Here is a 27,500-nt window from a genome sequence, read left to right on the forward strand (position 1 = left end):
ATATATATATATATTTTTTTAATATTCAATTTTACTTCTAATTTATTTTCAGCTTTATTATTACTACTATTATGATAATTGTCATTACTATTATCTTCCGTACTATTATAATTACCATACTATTATTTGGTATATTTGTACCACTCTCATAAGTAGCTATGATTTCCTTACTCCCCCACTTAAACATCAATATGTATACTTAACCTTTTGCATCAAGGTATACGCACTCATAGTCATTGCACCCTAATCTCCGACCGCCCCCTTATGATCATACTCCCTACATCATAACAGTAGAAACTTATAAATATATTGCCGCATATTACCTTTCAGTTTTACAACCTTACATAACCCTCCACCCTCCAAATTAATCAAAATTACCCACTCCATAGAAAATAGACACCCCACAAACCGTTAAAATAAATTACCATGCAGCAAAAATACACCCCCTATTTAACCATAATACATATACCCCTTAATCTCAATACGATGTTAAAGACAATTTATATTCTTATATATCATACTATATATAATAAGCTTCTCCTTATTTATTTAGAATTCAATAAAGCTTCCCCCAACATTCTATAATTCCTCTTAATCTTTTTCATCCCTAATGAATCTTATGCTAGACGCCGCATCTTCCCCATGCTACCTAGCACCTTTTCTATTCTTCTGATGAGAAGCAATAGGCTTCGAAATGCCCTGGCATAAAGACTCCCTTCTATCCCCCAAACTTTGCCTGTATTCCATTATTCAATAAATGATCCATTCTATATCTACCAATATATAGTTTTGTGTCTTCATTTCATGCTCGTTATCCTATTTTATATATATATATATATATAATATCAAGAAAATAACAAAACAACATAAAAATTAAATACTAATGCATATAGATTTATTCGTTTATTCAATAAGGATGATAGATCAGTTAAGTAAAGTTCTTTATACCACGGTATTTCGAAGCCTAATGCTTCTCATCATAAGATGAGATAAGCTAGGTAACATTAAGGATGTGATGTCTAGAGATAGCTACATTAGGGGCGAAATAATTGTGCGTGAGAGGAGAATGGTAATATATTGAAACTGTTGGGAGAGGGAAATGGGAAGAACTGCTATATGTATTAGTATATATTTTTATATCGTCGTTTTCTTATTTTCTTGATATAAGCTTAAAAGCAGTTTATTGAGCTTTGCATTATTCCAATAAGTCTCCTCTTCAAGAATCGATCTTATCCTTTTAACTCCCCATATATATATATACACACACACCTATTCTGTTACAGTGCAAAATATTTGAACTACTTAACACTTACTAAATTTTATAGATTTTTTTTTTTTTTTTTTTTTTTTCAAGATTCATGCATCTTTTCTCTATTGTTATTTTCATAGCAGTGCTCGACCGAGCTTCTATCTATGGTCTCCTCCTGTAAAACATTTGCAACGAATACTCATCTAATTACAACAACTGTCAATACATATATATTATTCCTTAATTGGAATTTTTTTTATTTTGAGATGAGCATTTTTATGTTAATTTTATTTTTATTTCGGACTATTAGTCTCATCTTTATTAGTTGTTGTTTTTTTTTTTTAATCTTTTTATTGGTTCACAACGTTTCGGCCAACTTCGTCTGGCCTTCGTCAGGTGGTAACCGCGACGGATAGGAACTTCGAATCTCCTAACTAAAACCAATAAAAACCAATAAAAAGATTAAAAAAAATAACAACTAATAAAGATGAGACTAATAGTCCGAAATAAAAAATAAAATTAACTGTCAATACTTTCCTTTTTAATGTTTACAAGTGCCTAAAACTAAACGAGAAGTCCATGAGTAAAAATTTCTTCACTAGAACTGTCTGTGAAATATAATACCATGGGGCTGCTTTCCAGCTGACTACAATATGATCGTTTTGAAGTCTAATGTAGATAAGTTTTTTGATGAACCGTCCTTTTAAATAATTAAACCATACCCAAGTTCCACCATTACTGATATCATGGTGTTGTCTTACTGGCCACTTGATACTGATTAGCCCTTTTCCTCGATTGGCCTTTGGGCCTTGATAAGCGGTGACCCAACCCCTGTTAAAAAACATTGTAAGTATAAAACTGGTTAATCCAATGTAAAAGTAGAATCCTGGTGTAATGATGTATAGAATGTTAGGAGTTAAATTGATCCCTTAAGTCTTGGGGATGTTTTATGTTGGTGATTCTCAACCAGATGAGCTTCTCCCCTCTCCTTTCTGAAGGGTGGGGATTTAGGATTTCAGGAGAGGATCGGCACCACAGATTAGCTGACACAAACTGCATCCAGAGCCACAAAAGAAAACACTATACATCACCCATCGCTACTGAAAAGCCATGTTGGATTTTCTCTCCACTAGCGTTTGTATGAAATGTTATTATGTTAGTATTAGTTATTATTGTTAATATGAACTTTTTTTTTCAATGGAAATTGTTCCAGACAAGGCATGAAACCATTTGATGTAAGGAGCTAAAAATGAAATGCTACTTCAAGGTCAAAAACTAGCCAACGATAAGTGTTAGTTGAATAGATTTCTGCCCAGATAACAGCAATTCTTGTCACTTTGTTAGAAACATTGCTTATGGAATGTGAGGACTAAAGGACAAAATAAGAGAAGCGAGAGTTATGAGGCTGTCGAAAGTAACCCATGGTCCACTTTTTACTCTCCTGCAGTCAGACATATTTTTTGAAAGGAAGAAGGAAATATCAGTGTTATTTTATTTATTTATTTATTTTACAAGGAGGTCACCACTTATCAAGGCCCAGAAGCCACTCAGGGATAAGGGTTATTGCATGTACGGTACGTTGTACGTTAGTGTTGAGATTTCATAAAGTGTCTACTTAAGGGGCGGTTCATCAGGAATTTGTTTACGTTGGATTTGAAGACATCCAAGTTGTAGTCAGGTGGGAAACAGGCAGACGGAACAGAGTTCCACTGGTGTGCTGTTCTAAGAAAGAAGCTGTGTTCATGGAATCTACGTTTTGATTTAGGCACAGATAGAGAGTGGGGAAAATTTTTGACAGTGGCTTCAGCTAGACGGGTGTTTTTCGTAAAGGTTATGCGACGAAAGGGGTCATAAGCTAAAAAGGTTGAACTATTGTTGTGAATAATAAAACAAAAATCAAAAAAGATATACATTCAACTTGGTGGACAAGTCAAGCATAGACTGAAGTTTATTTGTGCGAAATATGGTTGGACTGCAAGAGGGTTATTGGATTTTACTAACGGTTCCATCGGTGACATTTTAGGAGGGTCATCTTATATTTTATTAGTATTTCTTTGCATTTGTGTTGAATGTTTGCATGTGTGTGAAAATAACATTTTGATTATTGTTAATCGGGCGTGATCAAGTATATATAGAAATAGCAGCTGTTGAATGGTAAAAGTTATGAACGTGAAATCCAATAATCTATTCAAACATAATATGTGCTTGTAGAATAGAAAGACGGTCTTTTCCTATTTTATTGAAAACAATTTTATTGATCATCTTCGTTAAGGTGTTAATAAAAGAGGAATGAAAAGAAAAGAACGTTAGTAATGGAATGCGTTCATAGGTATGGAGAAAGACAGTTATACAATCCTCTTTGAAGAGAAAAGAGTTTATTAGCCCTCGCGCCAAAGAGCAGGACACAAAATGTTTTAAATGATAATAGAATAACAATAACAAAGACTTTCGCTGGCGAGGACTACTATTGACCGTAACCAGTTATACAGTAGCAGTGTCAGAAATTTCGTGAAAACTATTGAATAATTCCATCCGCTACCTTTCGAAGCTTATAACTCCTCGAAAAATGTAATTCAAGCCTTAATTTTTTTTTTCAGTTAAAGGAGCAAGGACCAAGGTTTCATTTTAAAAAAAAAAACAACAAAAAAAAACGTGTTTTTTTTTTTTTTTTTTTTTTTTTAAGGGTTTTAAACTTCGGACTTTACAGGTAAATTTCTAAAAAAAAATACTTTTTTTTGTTTTAAATTTGATTTGAATATATTATTTATTGATCCTTTATCTCCAATTTGTGATATATAAAACTTTGGTACATAAATTAATTATTTACTTTTTAATAGACATTTGAAAATGGGGGAGGGGGGGCTGAATTAAAAAAACATCGTTTGTCTAAAATATTATATTTGGTTTATTGGAAAGAGCATAAAATTTCACATTGATTCTGAAAATATCGTAAAAATAGAATCAATAGAAAAATTTTGATAGATTTTTAAAGTTTAAAAATTGAAAAATACTGAACTTGTAAAATTCAATTAATTTCATTACTATTTTTTAAAAAATATTTCTATTACTTTTTATACAACTTTAATAGTTTATTTTGGAAGTATAATCCATAAAGAAAATAAAAAACCCATTTTTAAAAGAGAAATTACGATTTTTTTTATATTTTATTTGCAGTTTCGTGTTAGAGGTGTCAAAAATTCCTACAAAAATTATGATACACCTAGTTATACAGTTCTTTTGAAATTTTCATCTCTATTTTTCTCGTTATGTACTGAATATTTGTTAATGAAACCAATATGAAATATGTTCCTTATTAAATTTTAAAGATTTTCTATTCTGAAAGAAGTTTAAAAAAATTTAATCTAAAAAAGTTATTTTAAAGTTTAAAAAAAAAAAAATTCAGATTTTCTCATTCAGACCTGTATTACAAAGAGGGAGTTGCAAAAAATGAGTTGTGGTGTGAGGAGAAATAAAAACTGAAATAGAGAGGAGAGTTTTAAAATATAATCTTAAAACGATAAGATACAAGTTAGAAAAGCATTTCGTCCAAGGCATGAAAATTGTTAAACAAAATGTTTTTACTACAGGCTTTAAAAATAAAAGGTACAAGATTCAATTTGAAATTTATTTATCTTCAAAGTGCACTTTTATAAATTTTACAAAGTAAGGTATAAAAATTTAATTTAAATTGAATCAAAAAATTACCTTGGATTTATTTTATGTAATGTAGATTTTGTTGCAATTGAAAAACATTATCTTTCATCTAGCAATTAATGATATACATATAAAATTTTCAATTATTTTTTTTTTAAAGTGCAACAGAATGTACATTACATAAAATAAATCCAAGGTAAGTTTTTGATTCAATTTAAATTAAATTTTTATACTTTACTTTGCAAAATTTATAAAAGTGCGCTTTGAAGATAAATAAATTTCAAATTGAATCTTGTACCTTTTATTTTTAAAGCCTATAGTAAAAACATTTTGTTTAACAATTTTCATGCCTTGGATGAAATGCTTTTCTAACTTTATATATATGCGCGTGTGTGTACAGAACACAAGTGTTGGAATCAGGGTCCAGCAGTAGCTATGATGGATTATGTATCTTGTCAAAGTCGAACCCAAGGTCAAAGGTCTCCAGGAAGGGATGGGGGAGGTCTATTGTTGTGTACCAAGCGAGAAATTTTGGGGTTGATTGAACCAACATGGAGTTGTTGTCGGTACCATATTCTGACCGAGAAAAGAGGAACTAAGCCGTGCGTTAACCCTTTTTTATGTACTTTCATGTGCTCAGCTCACCTGAGAGATGGTTTCTGATTGGGCAAGCCAGAAAGGAAGTTGAATGCTTGCACCAATCAGCGTTGAGCTTATAAAGGAAAGGTACAGATTAAAAATCGTAAAATGCGAACTGTTGATGCTGCTGCTATTGATGCTGCAGTCGTGCTGCGGCTATATGCTTAACAGCTTTATTTTTCAAGAGCACACACATACACACATCTATTAATATGAAGTTAGGTATGTTCATATATTATGTGCAGAATTCACTTGTAAACTAATTAATCAACCATTATGAACTTTGAAAAACGGCTGCTTGATGTAAGCGGTCCAATTGTAGGCTATATTTAGTTTTATACAAAAGGGAATAAAAAGGAAAGGAAATGAAAGCCTTTTGTGCAAATTTAGATACTTCCAATTTTTGTGAAATTTTGAAAATCTGTATTGGACATCAATAAATACATATTCTCTAAATTACAATTTCTTTAGAATATTTTAATAGTTTCTAAAAGGCCACAACCTCCTATTTGAAAATTTGATACTTAAATAGAATATGTACTATGCTATGATTTTCAGGTTAAATTCAATTGTTATTTATATAATTTTTTTTTGTTTATTAAATTGTTAGATGAAAGTACAGAATAGTTACAAAAGTTACATTATTTCAGTATCGTCCGTATTCTACATAAGTACAAAAAATTCTAATATATTATATTTGCATTAACTTTGACCCGTAGTTATTAGATGCCAATTAAGCAAGATTCCTTGAATTTCAGTTTCTTAAGACCCCTTAAGCTTATGCCTTAAATTTGAGACCTTTTATTCCAAATTAGAATAAGGATTCTAGACAAATTTTAGTAGCAATATGTGTTTTTCAATCTTTGTAAGAGAACGTAAAAGTGGTGCAAAACTGTTCTGTTTGATGAATTGATGTTACCCTTCCTGGGACGGGTACTCTTATTTATATGAATAAACTAACTACAAAAAAAATCTTCTTGACCACCGATTGCTATGACAAATAATACCCTACTAGAGAGCTCATCCTTCAAACTCCTTGGTTTAACATTTACAGGCAACATGTATTGGAACAAAAACACTGAGGACCTTGCCAAGGCTGCTGCAAAGAAGATTACTTATCACAAAGTATCCTATATCTTTACAAGGCCACAATTCACCCATTCACGAAGTGTTGTTGCCACATCTGGCTTAGTGCATCTACCACTAATCTTCCAGTCTTAGACAGAATTTTAAAAAAAGTCTTAAATCTAATTTCCAGCATGAACGGCCAAGCTGTCCCATCGTCGCAATGTTGCATCCCTATGTCTGTTTTGAAAATACTTAAATGAATTGATATGAACTCCTAGCACTTGTGCCCCATCCCGACAAGCAGCAAAATCCCACCCCTTCACTGTTGAGGTTCCTAGATGCTGGAAAGGCTTCTTCTCTCATTGTCCTTAGATTGCTAGAATTGAAAATTTCCCCGTCTTCTGCTTCCCTGACTGTACTAACCTAAAGAAGTTTAAATGTAATGTGAACAGACACCTTGCTGCTCAACTCCCCACAGTTCCCTGTTTGACATAATCCCAAATAGTAGTCCCTCACGTTCCAAATAATACTTGTTTGGTGCGAAAAGGGGTTTAAGAAAAAGATTTTAAATGTCTGTGTGTCTGTTCATTCAGCAGCAGTAAATGGTTCCTCTCTCTGAAAATTCATTCAGAAAGTTTTTCTCGGTTTTAAATTACTTTTTTCTTTTTATCATGATCCGTTTGTAAAAAAGGGGTTTTATTTACTTGCCTCTTGACAAAGTCGGTTTTTGATCTTTCTTTTTTTTTTTTTTTTTTTTTTTTTTTTTTAATTCAACTTTACAAAAAAGGGGCACTTTGGATTGAGATAAAAATAACACTGTCAAGGATTTCTCTTTCACTAACCAAAGACAGAAAAAAGATGAAGTGCTTGCTTCTAGGGATCAGTTAGATTTCAAGAATCCCAGAAAATAAGCATAATGAAAGGGTCAACACTGGGCCTACACTGGTTTCTTACGGTTGATCTGTGCACACTGTGACCAAATGAATTTGAGTTGTTTTTTCTTTCATCACAAGGTTGATTTTTGATGTAGGGAAAAAATTATTTTAAGAAAAATAGGGAGGTGGAGATAGCAAATCAACCCGACTTTGTTCCTTTAATTTGCTTATTTTCTGTAGTCCTTAAAATCTAATTGATTGGTTTCAAAACCAAAGGCAAAGAGTTAATTAAATAATGACATAATTACATTTTCTAAAATTTATTTCAAATAAAAAAAAAAATACTTTCACTTTCTCTGGAAATATTTATTCACTTCAAATAAGTGACGTTAAACGAAATTTTGATAAATTCAGATCTCTTCCAATTTGGGGTACTTAATAGAAATTTTGTCCAAGAAAAGAGAAAATGTTTCAACGCAATTCAGCCTTTTTTTGATAAGATACTTCCTATTATTTTGTTTCTGATTTTGCCCCTAAAAGGTTCACTTTGCTAAAAAAAAATTTTGTTTCTAAAACCGAAAATAAAAAGTTGAAGATTCTGAAGAAAGATATAATTTTTCACTTTCTTTTTGTTTATTGGTTTACAAAGATGACATCACATCCTATATTGAATTACTTATACGGCCCACCCTTTTAATTTCATGTTCAAACCTTCCATTAGTCAGTTTTCCTATTTATATTTATAGATTATGCACCTTTTGTATCTTGTGATAAAAGCAACAAGAATGAAGAAGTTAATTTGAATAATTCCTAGAATGTCAATGATGACTCCTGGAATTTCACATCAATTTTCTTGTCTTTTTTTATCCTCAATTTATTTTATTCTATTTATTTTTTTTTTTTTTCATATATATTGTTGGTACTACTGCAGAGAGTGATCCGGACGTAAATAATAACGTTATTATTGAAAAAGCCATTCTTAACATGGGGAGGGTGTTTTGTACCTATTCTATACTTCAATCTTACAACTGAATAAAAAAAATATATCGTAAAACTAATTAAACGTGGAAATACGATTTAAAAAATAGCGCGGATATCACTCTCCACATTAGCACCATATTTTCTTATATAAAAACAACTTCGAAAAAAAAACTGTACTTTCGAGTTTGTTAAAATAAGTTTTATCGGGGGGGGGGATTTTTTACTTATGCGTTATTTATTTGTTTTGACAGTTTTTCTTCATCGGCGACACTCAGCTTAATTTCCTCGGCGACGCTGACTTGGACATACGATTTAAAAAATAGCGCGGATCACTCTCTGCACTAGCACCATATTGTTTTTATTTAATCATTTAAAATCAGGACTAGTACAGAAGGATGTTTTTTTTTTTTACTTGAGAGTCAAGACCCAAAGGCCACTCGAGGACAAGGGTTAATGAATGTAAGGTGGTAGTATAGTAATCGGCAATGGTGTAATTTGGGTAGAATTTAATTATTTATGAGAATGGCTCAACAAGAACTTGTTTACATTGGATTTGAAGGCTATATTCTATTCAACCGGGAAGCAGGCCAGTGGAACAGTCTTCCACAGGCGAGCAGTTCTGGGAATGAAGCTTTGTTCATGGAATCTGTTTAGATTTAGGCACAGTTAGAGAGTGGGGGGGTTGTATATAGTGTCTGTAGTTAGTGGAGTGCTTTTAGTGAAAATTTGGTAAGGGTCAACCATAGATTGGAGTTCAGACGAGCACTTGCCATGAAAATAACGATAGAGCAGAGGCAGGATTTCACCATCTTTTCTGTGGGGAAGAGGTTGTAGGGAAAAGAAAAAGGCATCACCTACTATTTTGGTCACATTGAAAGAATAGATGTGTGCTTTGGTCAGTTGGGATAGCCATCAATGATGACTAACATCTTCATGGACATGAACCAGCGGTCGTCCAACAAATGAAATTGAGAAGCTTCCTCATCCATGTAAAACCTCTAGTAATATGTCAGGAGGAGACCAGACTACAACTGTGGACCAATTGACTACAGTGTCCTCCCCCTACTACTCACATGGGAATTTATTTTTCCTTTTGAGGCCGTCAAAAGCACCATCTCTCTCCAATGAAAATAACTGAATCACCTAAGAAGAATGAGGTGATCAAAAACTTTTATGACCTGATGGGACGACAAAACTGACCCAACTATCTGCGAAAGAGAGGAAGGCCCTCTGATGCAACACTACCTTGTCTGCCTTCTGCCCAACTGGTGCAGCTTAAAAAATCTTGCAGAATACAACAATAATGTAAAGAATTGTTTAAAAAAAAAAAAAAAAATGTGAAACTTTAGTGTGACTACATGCTTCAGACATGCAAAGAAAAGAAAAAAAATAAGTGAGGAAATCAGTGTTAGTTGGTTTGAGGAGGGGTGCTCAAGGAAATCCAGCTATCATCCAGCACGGCCACAGCAGAGATTGAACTCCCTACACAAGTTTGTAGTGTAATTCAAATCTTGTCGGTAGCTGAATACTTGATGCTTCGCCAGGGTTATCAAGGGCATTTTTTTTATTGTGACTCAATCACAAGATGGGGTGCCTACCACGGTTTAAGAAAGTCCTATCGACCCTCGAGAAGGATAGACCGCTGGTATTTTACCTCACAGTACATACAGCACTTCAACTTCCCAAATGGTCACCCATCTGGTACCGGGCAGGCTCAACGGTGCTTAACATCGGTGGTCTGGCAAGAACTGATGTGTCAACGTGATTGTGTCAAGTTTATTAAAACTTTTTTTTTTTTTTTTTTTTTACATAGGCATCGCCACTTATCAAGGCAAAGAGGCCACTCGAGGGTAAAGGTTAAAGAGTGTAGACAATTGGACAATAAAGTAATCGTTAGTAATGGAAATTCAGTAAATTTGGTAACTTATATGGAACGGTTCATCAAAAACTTGTTTATGTTAGACTTGAAGACAACCAGGAAAGCAGGAAAACGGAAGACAATTCCATAGGCGTGCTGTTCTAAGAAAGAAGTTTTGTTCATGAAATTTACGTTTAGGTTTAGGTACAGATAAAGAGTAGGGGAAATTATTGATAGTGTTTTCTGCTAGACGGGTGTTTCTTGTGAAATTTTGAGGTGGGACCATAGATTGAAGCTCAGTTGAGCACTTGCCATGAAAATAACGATGAAGCAAACTGGCAAAATCTCTTCTGTGAGAAAGAGGTTGCAGGGAAGAGAAAAGGACATCCCCTATGAGGCTATGAAGTCTATTTTGAACTCTATCAAGGCAAGATGAGTCCTTTCTAGCAGCTCCTGCCCAGATGTGGCAACAGTACTCAATCCTTGGACGTACCCGACTCTTATATAGATAGAGAATTGCATCAGCAGTGAGATATCTACTGGATTCCTTGTATTTCAGTAAAGCAACTGGCCCTGATGTTCCAATTATAGTACTCAAAAAAACTTTCAACATGATTGTGCTGTAAGGAAAACATGGACAGAAATGGTAAGAGTGGATATGAGGGAAAAAAGGGCATATAAAGACATGGCCAGAAATAGGTTAATTTCTAAAAGCCATCCAACACATGCCAACATGTAAAACTGATGTTAAACTGAGTATGATAATTAAAAAAAAAAAACTTTTTTGTTATTTCTGTATTAGACATCAATACATTTTAAAGTGAATAAAAATATTAAAAAAAAAATTTTTTTAATTGTTTGAAAAATTTTGAGATGAGGATTGATAATTTTAATCATTCGGACTATTTTTCTCATCTTGTTTGTTATTTTCACATTTTTATATTCAGTCTGAATAATCCAAATACGTGCTGTATCTATTATTGTTAATCACTAGGAGTTCTCACACAGGTCATCATCAAAGATTACTTACTGATAATAACCGGTGGTGTTCCCGGAGTCTGGGTGACGAATCTCCCTCAGATATTCAGTATCGCAACAGCTGTTTGCCATTGAGTTTTTGCTGGCAATGACCATTAGTCTTTACTAGAATTTGGATAGCAATCAATCTTCTCATGGTCCTAGTACTCTTTGCACTCATCCAGCGGAGGTTTGGTTAGTGCTGATCTTTTTCATGACTATTTTGTATATCAACCTCAAATGGTGCCATTTTGGGGAGAGGGATGTATTAAGGAACATAGTTTATAAGATTTCTTGTAGTTTTAGTTTCTTAGATTTTATGTGGTTGTCCTTCCATCTTTTCGTTTTATTTGCATTTCAGTTTCTATGTGGCTAGTTATTGTTTGTGGATTATGGGGTTGGTTTTCACATTCAAGGATTTTTAAAATAAAAGATTTTAATTGTTTTCATCATTGCTGTTTCCTGTGTAATCTCGGTCTTCCCCTTGATTCCAATTTTCCTTAGTCTTTTTTCCAGGTTTTTCAGGGTTCTTCCTAATGCTCCCACAATTATTGATATTATATTAACTTTCTTTTTTTTGTTTTTGTTATTATTTGTTCTCACTAGGCGTTCTCACAAGCCACCATCAGAGACAGCAACTGGTGATATTTCCTGGAGTCTGGGTAATAAGTTTCCAAAAATTTCTAGTACTTTCCAGCTCTTCGATAACATTTACAAATCTCTTTGCATTGTCACAACAACCACCTGTTATGTACTTCTCGTTGGCAATGACTGGAATTTGAGTAGCAATAATCCTCCCCAAGCTCTCAGTCTTCTTTGCATTTTTCAGTGAAGGTCTGCTTAGTACTCTCCCTCCTTGATTTTTTTCCATCCTCCTTGACCCTTCAGTTATTTTGTGTAGTATTAAGAGGAACTGATGATTTTATTTTATTGTTTATTTTTTGATTTATTTATTATTTTATTTAATTTCTTTACCTTTTAATATATATATATATATATATATATATATATATATACACACACACACACTCACACACACACTTTTATATATATTTAATTTATTTTGTCTGGATTCATTCATTTATTTACTATATATATATATGATTACTTAATCACATATTTATATATATATATATATATATATATATATGATTACTTAATCACATAAATTAATATTTGAAAGTATAAATTTATGCGTAAACTTTAAGTATTTACTTCAACAGTGCTCAATACGTAGGTAGAGTTGTAGTAAATTATAAAATATATATGGCAAATAAGCTACACAGAATATTCCGCGTTTCATCCACACTCGGATTCATCAGGCTTATGCATATATATATATATGAGATGAGATATCTTGCAGTATCAGTTCCCTTGGGTTGTTTTATTTCTGTTGTAGTTTTTTAGTTGCTGGTTAGTGTTCATAGTTTGAGTTGGTTGCCATAATCCAGGATTTTCCTTAAAGATTTCAGCTGTTTTTATTATTGCCACTCACTGTAAAGTCTCAGTCTTCCCTTTGATTCCAATTTCTCCTATTATTATCATTATTATTAATATTGCTTTTTACTGTAATTACTCACCATTTACATTGATATTTGTTTCTTTTTCTTTTGTAGGTAAGTACCAGCCTTTTTGGAAAGACTTCTGGTAAGACAGTTTTCAAAAGAACTTTTTTTTTTTCTTTACAAATAAGTCACCACTTATCAAGGCCAAAAACCTCGAGGATAAGGCTTAATTAGATGGATGGATTCTCAGTTGCTGTGGTACCAGTGTTCAAGAATTCTGGTGAAAGAACTGACCCACTAAATTATCACCCCATTAGCCTCCTGCTTTTCGCCAAAATATTTGAGTCCTTAGGTGCTGGACTAGAGCTTGATTAACTAACAGCTACTAAACTCCTGACTGAAAAACAATATGGATTCAGGCAAGCCCGTTCAACAGCAGATATCTTAACTGTAGTTTCTGAACGTATATACCGTTCATTGGACAAAACAGGGGAGGGTAGAGCGGTAGCCCTTGATATATCTAAGGCTTTTGACAGGGTATGGCACGATGGTCTTCTAAGGAAAATTAGATCATATGGAATCACTGGAAGAATTCATAATGTAATTAAATCCTTCTTAAGTAACAGAAAAATCAAAGTTGTCCTCGGCGGTCATACATCTAAACAATGATATAAATGCGGGAGTACCTCAGGGGTCTATCCTTGGACCTCTATTATTCCTGATATTCATAAATGACCTCCCTGATAATATTGTTTCGGAGATGGGTATATTTGCCGATGACATCACTCTCTATAACAGATATGAGGGGAAAACAAATGAACACATATCCAAGGAAATGGCAGAAACACTAGAGGATGACCTCCAATCCGTAGTGGAATGGGGACAAAAATGGATGGTCACATTCAATGCTGCTAAGACTAAGCTTGTTTCCTTCAATAACTACAAGAAACCTTCTCTACCACCAATAGCAATGGCCAAGAACACATTGCCTGAAAGTACTTCTTTTAAACTCCTCGGCTTAACGTTTACAGGGAATATGAACTGGAATAGATACATTGAGAGAGCATTGCCAAGGCTGCTGCAAGAAAGGTTTGCTCCCTCTATCGTGCTAGAAAACTACTTACGCCTGACAGTATCCTATACCTCTATAAGGCCACCATTCGCCCATGTATGGAGTACTGTTGTCACATCTGGGCTGGTGCATCTGCTGCTTGTCTCTCGCTCCTGGACAGGGTTCAAAAGAGAGTCGCCAACCTGATAGGTCCTGAACTGTCATCTAGGCTTCAGCCTCTGTCCCATCGATGAGATGTTGCATCCCTCTGCCTGTTCTACAAATACTTTAATGGTGAATGCTCTGACGAACTGCAAACACTTATACCTCCCCAACGTAACTACCCCCGACAAACCCGACAAGCTACTAAGTCTCATCCCTTTACAGTAGAGATCCCTAGGTGCAAGAAAGCCTTTTACTCCAATAGTTTCTTCCCCAAAACTGCAGGTCTTTGGAACTCCCTTCCGGGATTCTGCTTTCCCAACTGCACTAATATGCAGAGGTTCAAATGTAATGTAAACAAACATCTTTCTACTCATCTTCCTTCATAATAACCCTGCAAATTAAGTCCTTGATATTAGCCCCCTGCTACAAAGTGGCACTGTGCCTTGTTTGGGGTGAAAATTGAATTTAAAAAAAAGAAAAGAGAGAATAAATATTACAAAAAAAATTCAATAGTGAAAAAGAATCTATCAGCTTTGTGGGCATGTGTATTATGCTTGCAATGACCTGTCGCATGACGGATAAAGTTGATTGAGATTGTCGGACTGACTTCCTCATCTTGGTTGTTATTGTCACAACGTTTCAGTCGTTTTGCCCTCCGGCCTTCGTCAGGTGTTTTGTATGAACTGGGGAACCGTTTGTTAGGAGTCTCGAACCCAACCCTTTATTATTATTACGGGGGGGGGGTACAGTGTTCGGACTCCAGCTAGGCTCTACCCGCCTCTCCCCATGGATTAAATAGATAGTTCCATTTGAAATTCCATGGAGATTCCAGAATTTCACAGAAAGATACCATAGTTTGACAAGATGCACTTGAAGAAGGTCGGAGGTTACATTGACCGAAACGTTGTGAGAATAACACTCAAGACGAGAACAATAGTCGAAATAATCGAAATTATATGAGGTGTCTTGTGTAGTTTTACCTTTTTGGTGGACACACGTAGACAAACACACAAACAGTTGCGCTTTATATAGTAGGCTAGCCTAAAATAAAGCCTTCTTTATGAAACTAGACATATCCTTAAATGTCAAACTTGAAAACGTCCAAAATAGTTTAAAGAACTGTAATTGCTTTATCTTTAAAGGGAATGAAACAGCTGGCTCATTCTAAGACCCTCGAAATCAACTGATAAGCTCAATTCTGACACCAACCCTCACCCACACACAAAGGCATGGGGATAAATAAATAGAATTAGCTAATCAAATCATTAGATACTTCGAGCATAAAAATAGAACGGAAGTTTTGCTGAGAAAATAAGTGGAAAAAGTGAATATCCACTCAAATACAAACCAATCAACTCGTGTTAATCTTGTACTTTATAATAAAGAGAAATGTGTATTTATTTGTAAATACATACTGGTTCTATCAATTCTTAATTTTTAATTCATAAAACACGTTCACATATGTAATATATTGATGTTGGCATTCTGTAGATGTTCAGTGTAAATGGAAACGCCCTGATATTATTGTAGCTCTTTTGTTAAAACTACAAAAGTATATATCTAAGCTAACAGAGACGCCTGATGTAACCCGGTCGTAAAGTACGCTTAAATATGATATTTTAATTCTTGCAGATTTGTATATATTATTGTAGAGTTAATGTTCTATCGATTTTTATATATTATAAAGTTGCAATTCCAAAAATTAAAAAAAAAAACATCTTGGGATCATCAGCTTGAATCAAAACCAAATCCCAAACTTATGATATATAAACTTTAGTTTCTTCAGCTATAATCGAAGCCAAAACTTATGAAGAATTCTTAGTAAAACTATTTATCAAAAAAAAAAAAAAAAAATGAATTACTAAGGTGCCATCAACTAAAACCAAAACCAAGATTTATGAAGAATTCTTGATAAAATTATTTTAAAAAAAATAAATTATTGGAGCGCCATCAGCTATAATCGAAACCAGAACTTAGGAAGAATTCTTGGTAAAATTATTTATGACAAGAAATGGACGTACATAACAAACAACCCGGATGTAAATGCGACACAGAAAATAACACACACACGCTATCGTATTAATATATAGATTCTTATATAGTAAAAGAAGCTACTTGTACTAAGATAACAATTAAAATTTTCACATTACAGCCTTAATGTTTAATTGGCTTAAAATATTTTTTAAATATCTTTAAATATAAGCTTTATGATCTTATTTCTCTTCCCTTTAACATAAGTTAAATTTATTTACAAAACAAAAATGTCAACTTCTTTAAAATGAATATAAACATTAATTATGAATTAATTAATGAAGTTTTTTAAGCCTGTAAAAATATTCTCCATAATATAAAAAATATCAATAAATAATAATAAACTTATTCAGTATCAGATGTCCAATCAATTTCCTAAAAATTCATACAAAAGTATCTTACAAAAATTTTCAGGGTTAATAAATAAATATATATATATATATATATATATATATATATATATATATAGTCTTGATATTGAAAATATTCAAATTTTTCAAAACCTTTATAAACCTGTGAGGGAGGTATGCAAAATTTTAAATATTCAACAAGGAGTACAAATAAAACAAGAAAAACCCTTATTCCATGGAGTTTCGAACAGAGCAAATCTTCTCACCAGAAAGAGGAGGATTGCAATATATACAATGAATTTTGCAGGTTAATGCATCACGGGGAACAAGCAATATGAAATTTTTCACATTTCTATCAGTCATTTAACAGTTTTTAGACAGTTTTTAGGGGTTCAAAGAGATTGGGGGAAAAGAGAGAAAAAGGATATGATAATGCAAGTCAAGTTCTATGGAGTAGAATTATTCTCCGGTGGCAGATTTGCTGGAAAAGCCCTTATAAGATTGCTATAAATCTATAAAATCCTATCGTATGAAAGGAAATTGATTCATCTGCAAATTTACCAATAAAACAACTACTCGGCCTTTTGGCCAAGATCAAAGTGTTTTTCTTCCAAAATTCAAGAACTTTTTATTTTCCAATGAATTGAACTTTTTTCACACGCACACAAAAAAAAAAAAAAAAAAAAAAATTACACACACACAAAATAATTGTAAATATATTCTTTTTTGCAAAAACGCTGGGGTTTTCATTAGTCAGTTTAGAGTCCACAGAGTGAATGAGGTATTGTGGTAAATGTTGCCAGTCAAGAGTAAAGTCGCCAAAGACTCCATTTTCACTGTAGTAACAAAGACCCTGCAACACTCCCCCACCCAGATCTCAAAGGGCCTTGTGCCTAAATTTTTGTAAATCTGAATTTTGCTTTTAATTTATTTTAATGTTACATTGAATTATTTTGATTGTAATTTTCATTTTCACGAAATAAATTATATATAAAGATCAAAGTGTAGTATATGTTCTTCGCTGCACTTCCATTTCATGTTCTCTTTCAGTGGAGGAGCAGCCCTTCACGGCGGAAACAATTTTTTATTTTTGTACCTTTTCTCCACGTTAAAAAACGACCCTGGCGTCTAACTCTGTCCCGTGGGGAGGCATTGTAAATAGGAATAATATATATAAAGAACAAGTAGTTAATAAAATTAAAATATGTTAAAAAAAACATTAATTTATTTTTATTTCGGACTATTATTCTCATCTTTATTGGTTGTTGTTTTTCACAACGTTTCGGCCAACTATTCCTCTGGCCTTCATCAGGTGGTAATCGCAACGGATAGGAACTTCGAATCTCCTAACTGCATTCTCAGCAATCACTGCCATCCATAGTTGTTGTCATCTCACCACGTTTTGGCCAAGTAAGCCTCTGGCTGGCTTTGGGTAGGATTGAAACCGCTATCTTCAGACAATGCTCATCTGGAACCGTAGAGATTCAACGTCTCTATCAACTGTGCCACTGGCCCCGAAGGCCGATCAAGGTTGGATTCTTTGATCTTACAAATCCACGTTTATTTATTATCTGATCTCCCATAGTCGGGTCCGTACCGATTGGTATATAGTTAGGAGATTGGAAGTTTCTATCTGTCGCGGTTACCACCTGACGAAGGCCAGAGGAATAGTTGGCTGAAACGTCGTGAAAACAACAACTAATAAAGATGAGAATAATAGTCCGAAATAAAAATAAATTAATATATATAATGCTCATCACAGAAATGAATTCCAATTAAGGAATAATACATATGTTAAAAAACACTTTGAAAAAGAGTTAAAAACATTTAATTTTAAAAAGGAAGCACAAAATAAGTGAATAGGACTATCCACATTTTGTGCTTCCTTTTTAAAATTAAATATGTTAACTCTTTTTCAAAGTGTTTTTTTAACATGTTTTAACTACTTGTTCGTATAAGCTCTATTTCCTATTTGGTTTTATCGAGCTTTTACATCTGGTTAAGATTACTTTATAAATATTAACACTTCAATATTTATAATATACTTTAGTTTTGCCATTTTGGATTATTTTGGTAAACTTAACTGTAATACTTATTTCATTATATATATATATATATATATATATATATATATATATTAATGAGCTACAAAAAATAGCATATGCGTTTTTTATAGGTTTTGTTCCTGTGCAAAACAAACAAAAACAAAGTGAACAAATTGTTTGTATATTTATTTATTTATAATATTATAACTATGGTTTTACATTTTAACTTCATGAATTAGCGTTGGTCTTTTCGGAAAAAGTTTCCAATAAGAAAAAAAAGCTTCAAATATCAGAACATTTCTATATAAAGGATCTTAAATGAACACCATTTAGTGAAGTCTTTCCGATAGGTGGATTTATAGTTGTGCTGGTGATTACTTGTGTGTGTTTCCGTTGCTTTCATTATTGGAATCGGGAATTGTATCTGAATCGGGGGCGGGGGGATATTGGAATCGTCCCATCGTTAGTTAAAATGTACGAACTTTTTTTTTTTTTTTTTTTTTTTTTACTTAAAGCCTATAAATAATGGCAGGATACGAGAGAAATTTTACTTATAAATCACGCCCGTATTGCGTTTAGAATTGAAACAAGAAAATTATATAGCTTTTGCACTGATATCTTGTGTATACTTAATTGTATTCTTATTCAATGATGTTATTGTAGGAAAATTTTCATTTGTTTTATAAAAATAATATTGAATATTATTTTTTTTGTATCATATCGAAGTTATAACTGATATTATATTGTATCCAAGTTACAGCTTTGATATATCGTATTAAGGTTATTTAATATTGTGTCGAGGGTAAAATTGATATGGTGTCGATGGTACGATTCTGATTTGATCTCCCAAAGAAGATACAATTCGTGTTTTTAAAGTACAATTCTGATATTGTGGCAACCTTCATTTGTGTATAAAAAAATAACTCTTTAAGCCTCTGTATGCATGACGAAGAAAGTTTCTGAGAAATGTAATGTGAGCAGGAGGAGGGGGTATGCTGGGAGGAGGAGGCGGAAGGTTTTGATAACCACTTATTGAAAAGAATGTTTTCCTGCTCTGTAAGGAGATACAATTCAAGGAAAGCTCTTTGATTAGATCATGCTTATTCTAAAATTGTTTAAAAACCCTTTTAAAGGGAAATGCAATGTCTCTTTAATCATTTTCCGGACGCTCGTGTGCGTCTCCTTTTAAGATTGTTTCTCTTGATTTTTTTTTTTGGGGGGGGGGGGTGTTAAAGGAGAATATAGAACAAAATCTGATTGTCTTCCCCTTAATTGACTTGCTTTTTTTTCTCTTGACATCTTTTCTTTTTTTTTTTTTTTTTTTTTTTTTTTTGTGACACATTTATTTCCTGCTTGATCGATGTATTTAGCCTCCTTCCCTTTCCCAAGTATTTCTTTCTAGCTTTCTCCCTCGCTCTTTAGCTATTTTTCATCTTTTTCTTTTAACCCTTTCTCATCTCTTGTCCGGGGGGGGGGGTCCCTAGACACTAAAATCAAGAGTGTATGCCATTTTTGAATTGACCTTTTCACCTGTTGACTGTGGTATGTTACTGGTCCTGTGCAGTTCTAGGATGTCCACCCTCCCCAGGATTTGAAGGGTTAGTTTGTTACTAATCACCTGGTTGACCTTAAACTATATCCGATGGTGGGACCCTAGATTGCGGCCTTTAGGGAATGTGGAGCCACCCTTTAATTGCCATTGCTCCCAGGTCCACTCTGACCCCGGAGTGGTAGTACCTGTTAGGGTCCCAACTATGGGTTAAATAGAAACCGACTTGGAACATAAATATATATATATATATATATATATATATTCTATTAAAAATATTTTCTTCAAAATAACTGGATTTGGCAATAAATAACCCGAAAAGGGTTGATATGCCATAAAACAACCAACTAACTAATCACCTGGGGCGCCCCTACCAGGAAATACTAATGTGGTTGCCCAGGCACCTTTTGCAGGCGAGATGGCTTTTCCTCTAAGGCGCTGACTCTTCAATTTCTGACCCTAGTTTTACATCTTCTTGCCATTGAAGAGAGTTAAATACATCACGTTATTAACGCATTTTCTCTTCCCCCCCCCCCTACCATCCCCCATTCTTTAATAATCATATGAACGTTTAAATGTTCATTATTAATAATTAAGAAACATAATTAATTAATACTTATAAATAATTTTGGGGAAAAAAGTAAAAATATTTATCTGAGGATTCAGGGGGTAGCAGCAGTAGTTTCTTGGGTTCTTCACGTGTGCATTGTGTCCCATTAGTTTAACAGATTCTTATGCTATTTTGTTGAATAACATAAATGAACGTTTTTTTTTGTATACTTGGTCATGGCTGAAAGAATGAAAATAATTTACTATGATAATATGGAAGACCCCCACCCACTCGATGTTAGAAAGGGAGTCATAAAAAAAAGAGAAAAAATGTGTTGGACATAATAAAAAGTTATAACAATGGGAAGAAATGGTTCATTAGTAGAGTAAAAGTATAAGAAATAAAATTAGTAAAAAGACGAGGTAGGAAACTGCCAATGGCTTTTGAACTCTCAAGAGAGAAAGACGTCTCAAGGTCGATGGTCAGTTTCCAAATCATCAGCCACTGATGAGCCGATTGGGAATTGATCAGTTTGTATTAATCAAATATGACGTTGACTAAGATAAATAGATCGGACATAGATTTGCCGATTTTTAGTCAATAAATTTAAAGGTAAGTCAGTTTAGGGGGGGGGTCCAATTTGGTAAAGTTCATGACAGTTTCTGGCTCAGAGCAGCTTTAGCAGATAAATTGAGCAACTGACCAAGAATGATGGCATACAACTAAGATGTGGAAGAATGTAGTTTTCCACGATGGTATCACACACGTACCCAGAGCACAACTGATTTACAAACAATGTGTTGGAGTTTGTGTTTTCTTTTTTGAGTTTGCATTGTTTTATTTTTCATATTTGTAAACCAGTGGTCGCTCCTTCGGCAATTGCCAATGTTAGAGATTACGACACAGCCAGAATAAAAACTAGAAGACATTAAGAAAAATAAAAAATAATGCCGCACAGCAGCATTAGAACAGCGGTTGTTGAGAAGGGGACATACATGGCTTCACACTACCTCATAGATATAATAAAGGGTTCTGTACAAAATTCCATAGCGGTGCTGGAGTTTGACACAAAAATTGAAAAACTGCACTTGAACAAAGTAGGATGCTACATCGGCCAAAACGTTGTGAATCAAGATGAGAATAATAGTTTGACTAATACAATTTATCAATGTTTATCTATTATATAAATAAGTTTCGTTTGCCTGTCAGTCACATTTTTTTTTTTTTTTTTAACATTAAATTTATTGCAGAAATTTTCATTCATGATATCAGATTTTATTTACTTTTAGAAGTTTTTGTCATTAGTGGCCTTTGAAATGCTGCCGTAGATTGTAGTGTCATCTGTACAAATGATCTAAGAATGTTATTTGGGAGATCATTGATAAAGATCCGGAAGAGGGTTGGGCTCAAGATTGATTTTCGCTCATCAACTACTACTGTTTTTAACCTATCAAAGAGAAATGATTTAATAACTGAAAGGACATTTCCAGCAATTTTGTAGTTTGATATCTTGTGAAGTAGACCTTTGTGCCACACCTTATCAAAAGCCTTTGATATGTCAAGAGAAATTGCTATAGAAACAAAGTCCCCATTGAGAGATTCGCTATTTGCTAATCCTATGTGATATTAGAGTTAGCACATCAGCTGTAGATCTAGCAGAACGGAAACCATATTGCATGTCGCTGAGTAGGTTATTTTTGCTGAGGTAGTTGACCATTTTATTTAACAGATTCTGACAACTTGCTCATAGACAAAAAAAAAAAAAATGGGTTGGTAACCATTGTTCTACACTGAAGACATTATGTTCTGACATAATTTTTCTAAAAACAATTCTCAAAGAAAATGTAAGCAATTTGAAGATTTCTCTAACGTTCACCTAAAAGATATCACAGAAAGTTTATGTATGTAACTAATTCTAATGAAAACTTGTGGGTGCGTATTTAGATTGGTACTTATGGCGATAAACTAAAATGAAGAAAAACTTATTGTGTACCTACTTGTCATGGAATGAAAGTAGAATATTCTAAAAATCACAAAAATTGATTTTTTTTTTTCTGAAAAAAACAAATTTGCCGTTTTTTTGTTTTGTTTTGTTTTGTTTTTTTATTTATTTATTTATTTTTTTTTACTGATAATTGATGGCCAAAGCCATTTTAATATTTAACTTTTACAAACTGATCCTTCTAAAATGTTTTCATTATTTGAAAATTTATGTTCTGAAAAATAAAACATTTCAAAATAAACGTTATATTAATAAATTGTTTGGTTTTATGTGACGGGACACCGGACGATGCCGGGTGTCCCGTTCAGCTAGGTGAAGATAAGAATGCTTATGGCCGGGGGGGGGGCGTGCTGATACTGTGTCAAAGATTAAGACAGGCGGTTGTTCGGGAGACATGATATCTGTTTTAATGGCGGAAAAAAAAGGAGATTATTCTTCTAGTTGGATCTGGTGAGAATGAGTTTTAATTGATTCGGACAGTCTCGAGAATTGGGCTCCAAAATGTCTGCTCGGAGTCAGGGACCCGCGGTGTGTTAACTCAGAGACCACCAAGCTAGTTTGACAGATATGTTCACAAAACAATAGAGAAAGAGAAAAGAATAAGATAATAGAGGGATAGAAAAAGAAATTCACAAGAGAAGAAAGAGGGGGGAATAGAAGATAATGGAGAAAAGGAAGGAAGATGCTTTTGATATAAACAACGATCGCCTACTCGAAAAAGAGTTAGAAGGGTTTTGGCAGTCTTTGGTCAGCGAGCGAAGCGTACACATCGGCTCTCGCCCCGCCTGGGGTGAGAGGCAGGGGCAGAAACCTCAGTAAGGACTAACTTAAAAAGATCTTGTTCTTAGCTGGAGAGTTAACCTGAAATCTCAAGTATACAACCTGCATCACGAAGCGCAGATAACGAAAACATGACTTTAAACAAATGTAGAGTGATTGCAAATAATTATTTTATTTGGTTTAAACGAAAATGACCTCAGAGTTTTTTGTTTTTCGATTGCCGGCATAAGTGAAGATGCAGTTTATTTCAGGTATGCCCTGACGCCAGACGACGAAGACACAGACACAAAACCAGAGTGACGGCTGAAGAGGACAATGTCGCCACACGGACTTGGGGTCATGCACGTTTAACGTGCCTGGAGCAGCGGAGGTATGTTTTCCAGGGACCAGTACGAGTCTGGTCACGCTGGAGGGGTCCACCACTAGACGACGCAGGCCCGGGACATCGTTTCCGTTACAACGTGCTGAACGGGACATTTAAATCATAGGTTTCAGTTGTCTTTCCAACATTATCCAAAAACAACAACAAAAAAAAAAAGGAAATGAGTCAGTTGTCTGCCCTTGATTCCTTTATGGATGCTGCTTTTTTCCCTGAATTGACATGGTATAAAATTTGATCTTGGAAAAAAAAAAAAAAAAAAAAAAAAAAGAAAGAACTTTATCAAATTACGTGATTTTTGGAATATTTTATCGTTTTTCCGTGACTGGTAAGTACATCCTACCGACTTTTCTGTGTTTTCTTTATTTTTAATTGCCGTCGTAATTTCCAATCTGAATAAACACTAACTTGTGGTGGGTTTGGATTATGGGTCAAGTTGTGTTCAGTCGAAGGAGTTCAGGTTGAAATATAATGGCAAACTTTATGAAAATATTTTTAATACGATTAATCATTCCTTTTTTTTATTCAACGATGTTTGTCTCTTTGAGTTTCTCCATTTGCCTCCATTTTGTAGTAATTTGTTAACGATAGTTTGACCTTTTTACTTCATCTGTTGACAGAGACTTCTTAGAGAAATCATGTTCTTGTGGCCTATAAATGACATACTGGACATTATCAAACTCACCAGTGATAACAATTAATGTCACCCCCACTTTGTTCCTTTTTTTTCTCTTTTACTTTTTTGTTTTTACTTTTTATTTTCATTTTTGTTATTTTTATTTTTATTTTTTTTTGCTTTTTAGTTATTTTATCTTTTTTAGACTCGTGTGTGTGTATATATATATATATATATGTGTGTGTGTATGACCTCCTTTCTGTAATGAGACAATAGATAGCCCCTATAAGAGTCACACACACACACACACACACACACACACACACACACACACACACACACACATATATATATTAGAATAGAAGTTATCCACTTACAATTCAATTTAACCGGAAGTTGCCTGTTGGAGAAAATATAACGAGGTAGAAAACTGAAATAAACGTATGAAAAAAAAAAAAAAAAATATAGATTGTGCCCATACAAGCGTCACTGTAAAGTGATATTAGAAACTATAAAGCATGTGTATTTTAAGAACTATATACACTACTTCAATGTCTATAATAAAATCTTGATAATGGATAATTATCTATAAATAATGATGCGTAGTATATTAGACGGTGTTAAAAAAAAACAAAAAAAACTTCCTAAATTGTGAATGTATGAGATTGCTGATGTTGAAGGACTGTCCATAGGCTGTTGAGAACCATATAGATTTTGGTTTTTATGTAATTTTTTCAACACTAAGGAGTTTCCCTGCTGTTATTACGATTGAGAACTTTTATATACTCAAATACTAGCAGTAAACTGAAACAATTGTATGTGACTATTGCTAATAAAACTGTAATTTTTTTTTTAAATAGACATAAAAATGTATCTGTTCTTGGTGAAGCGGTACATTTTATATATATATATATATATATAGGGAGAGAGAATAAATGCCAAAAAGTTATATTCCAAAATTCATGATGCTGACTATCTTATAATTTAGTCCTTTAATTCAGTTGACTTAAACAATTCTTGATAGTATGTTTCGTAGCGCAAAATCAATCACTTAATTATTATATCAATCAGTGAATCTAAAAAAAATCAATATGGCGTAATGGAAAAATATAAAGATATCTGCAGCTTCTCTTCCAATTTTCGGATTTTTATCATGTCAAATCACATTTCAATTCCTTTTGACGGATTGATTGTTGCTATTTCTTCTGGTGAGTTAAAGGCATAATAGATTCACTGATTGATTGATTTTGCGCTACGAAACAGATACTGCCAAGAATTGTATAAGCCAACTGAATTAAAGGAATAAATTATAAGATGGTCAACATCATGAATTTTGGAATATAACTTTTTTGTCATTTATTCTCTATATTGCTCTGTAATTACATTGAGCTTCTTAAATAAGGATTGATCTTTAATAAGAAAATATATTTCTACAGAAATATATATATAATTTATTTTGGTTTATGATGCTGTTTTGAACAAATTCAATTATTTGTATGAAAGAACATTTTTACCTTAATGCTAGTTGGGAATAATATTTCATCAATGTAATGCTCTCAGATGGAGAGATTCTTAAGTTCAACAAATATTCCTGAGTTCAACATGATACACCTGTCGAAACATTGTGTAAATGGCACTAAATGTGAGAACAGTTGTCTGAAGAATCCAGATAATATAAAATTGTATTTAACGGTAATACAATCATGGTAAATGCACATTAAATACACACACATTTTTTTTTTTTCTCCAATTTTTTTCGTTTTGTTTTTGTTGTATATGGGGTATTTTACAGAATGCAAGACATTCACTTTTTATTTCTAGGACATGAACTGAGAGAGATTTTTAAGATTCTCTTTAAGAGCAATTGTTTGTATCTCTCTTGCACTTGGTTCACCGGGTATATATTCTCCAGATAGATTTTGAAATTTTTTTTCATGAGTCCAGTAGCTCATGTGATTACTATGAAGATCTTCCAGAGACCCTAGTTTCTTTTCATGTCATGCATAAGACCTTGATATTTTGTTATTTTTTTCCCCCTCTCAGCCCTGTTTAGGATTGCTACTTATGGATCTTATATGTTTATTACGAATGATACCATTTTCCTACTCCTGCAACTGGGTTCCATCATTGTAGCTTCTCTGAAATAACTGAGAGAACATTTCTAGCAATTCTGTAGCTGGAAATCTTGTTTTGCAATTTTTATACTGTCCATAAATTTTTATACTGTCCATAAAATTTTATACTGTCCATAAAATTTTATACTGTCTATAAATTTTTATACTGCCTATAAAATTTTATACTGTCTATAAAATTGGTTTTGCTTATTTTGGATTCTACTTTCTTTCCAATTCTTGCAATCAGATTCCATGACTAAGTTTTCAATTTTTTACTGTTCCAAAAATTTTTTTTTTTTCTTCTTTTTTTTTCCACTACTACTACTACGACTACGACTACTACAACAGAAAAAGGAATAAAAATTTAGTTGTAAGGGGAGGGCAATGTTCTTTAATTAAAAATATGAGTTATTCCCTTTGATGATCTAGAATTTTCAATCATGATTGAAAAAAATCTATATTACCAGTTGTCTGGGTAGAAACCAGGGTTGGATCAAATACTGACTTTTAACAATTGAAATACAAATACAAATACTTTCGTTAAGGTTACCAGAAATACAAATACAAATACAAATACTTTTATTCCTAACTCTAAAAATACAAATACAAATACTTTTATTCCTCAATCTCAAAATACAAATAAAAATACAATAACTGATTTAAACAATCTGAAAATATGCGAAGAAAAGAAGAAAAAAGAAATATTTCCTTCCAAATTTGACATCTACATTACACTCTATATCATGTCCTCATTGCATTTTATCATCATTAGAGCTCTGAAAGTTTCCGGGCCAAGTTTGGCTCGCTCTGGAGTATAAAAATTACCAGCCTTGCTGAAAACTCTTTCAGATGGTGCCGATGTTGCACAGCACCCTAGAATATTTCTGGCGAAAGGCTTCAAAATCTTGAAGCTCTTGTTTTCCCGCCAGTACCTCAGTGGGTTGACGTCAAAAGCCAGAACACATTCTTCTAAGTAGGAATCGAGTTCTGCCTTTACCGCTGTAGTGTCGCTTATTGATGGA

The 27,500-nt window shown here is 33.3% G+C and overlaps 1 protein-coding gene across 12 annotated transcripts in view; it reads left to right on the forward strand.

The window, feature by feature from the left end:
- LOC145252590 (cysteine and glycine-rich protein 1-like) overlaps positions 1-27,500 on the forward strand; it is a 390,115-nt gene that overhangs the window by 242,697 nt on the left and 119,918 nt on the right. For 2 of the 12 annotated variants that reach the window (XM_080112264.1, XM_080112271.1), the window contains one exon: positions 12,958-12,988. The exons of the other annotated variants lie outside the window; for them this stretch is intronic. The gene's annotated coding sequence lies outside the window, so the exon portion shown is untranslated. The remainder of the gene's footprint in view (positions 1-12,957; positions 12,989-27,500) is intronic. 12 annotated transcript variants of the gene reach the window in all.

Source organism: Euprymna scolopes, chromosome 29, assembly GCF_053919585.1.
Source record: "Euprymna scolopes isolate OS-2025 chromosome 29, ASM5391958v1, whole genome shotgun sequence".
NCBI classification, from domain to species: Eukaryota; Metazoa; Mollusca; class Cephalopoda; order Sepiida; family Sepiolidae; genus Euprymna; species Euprymna scolopes.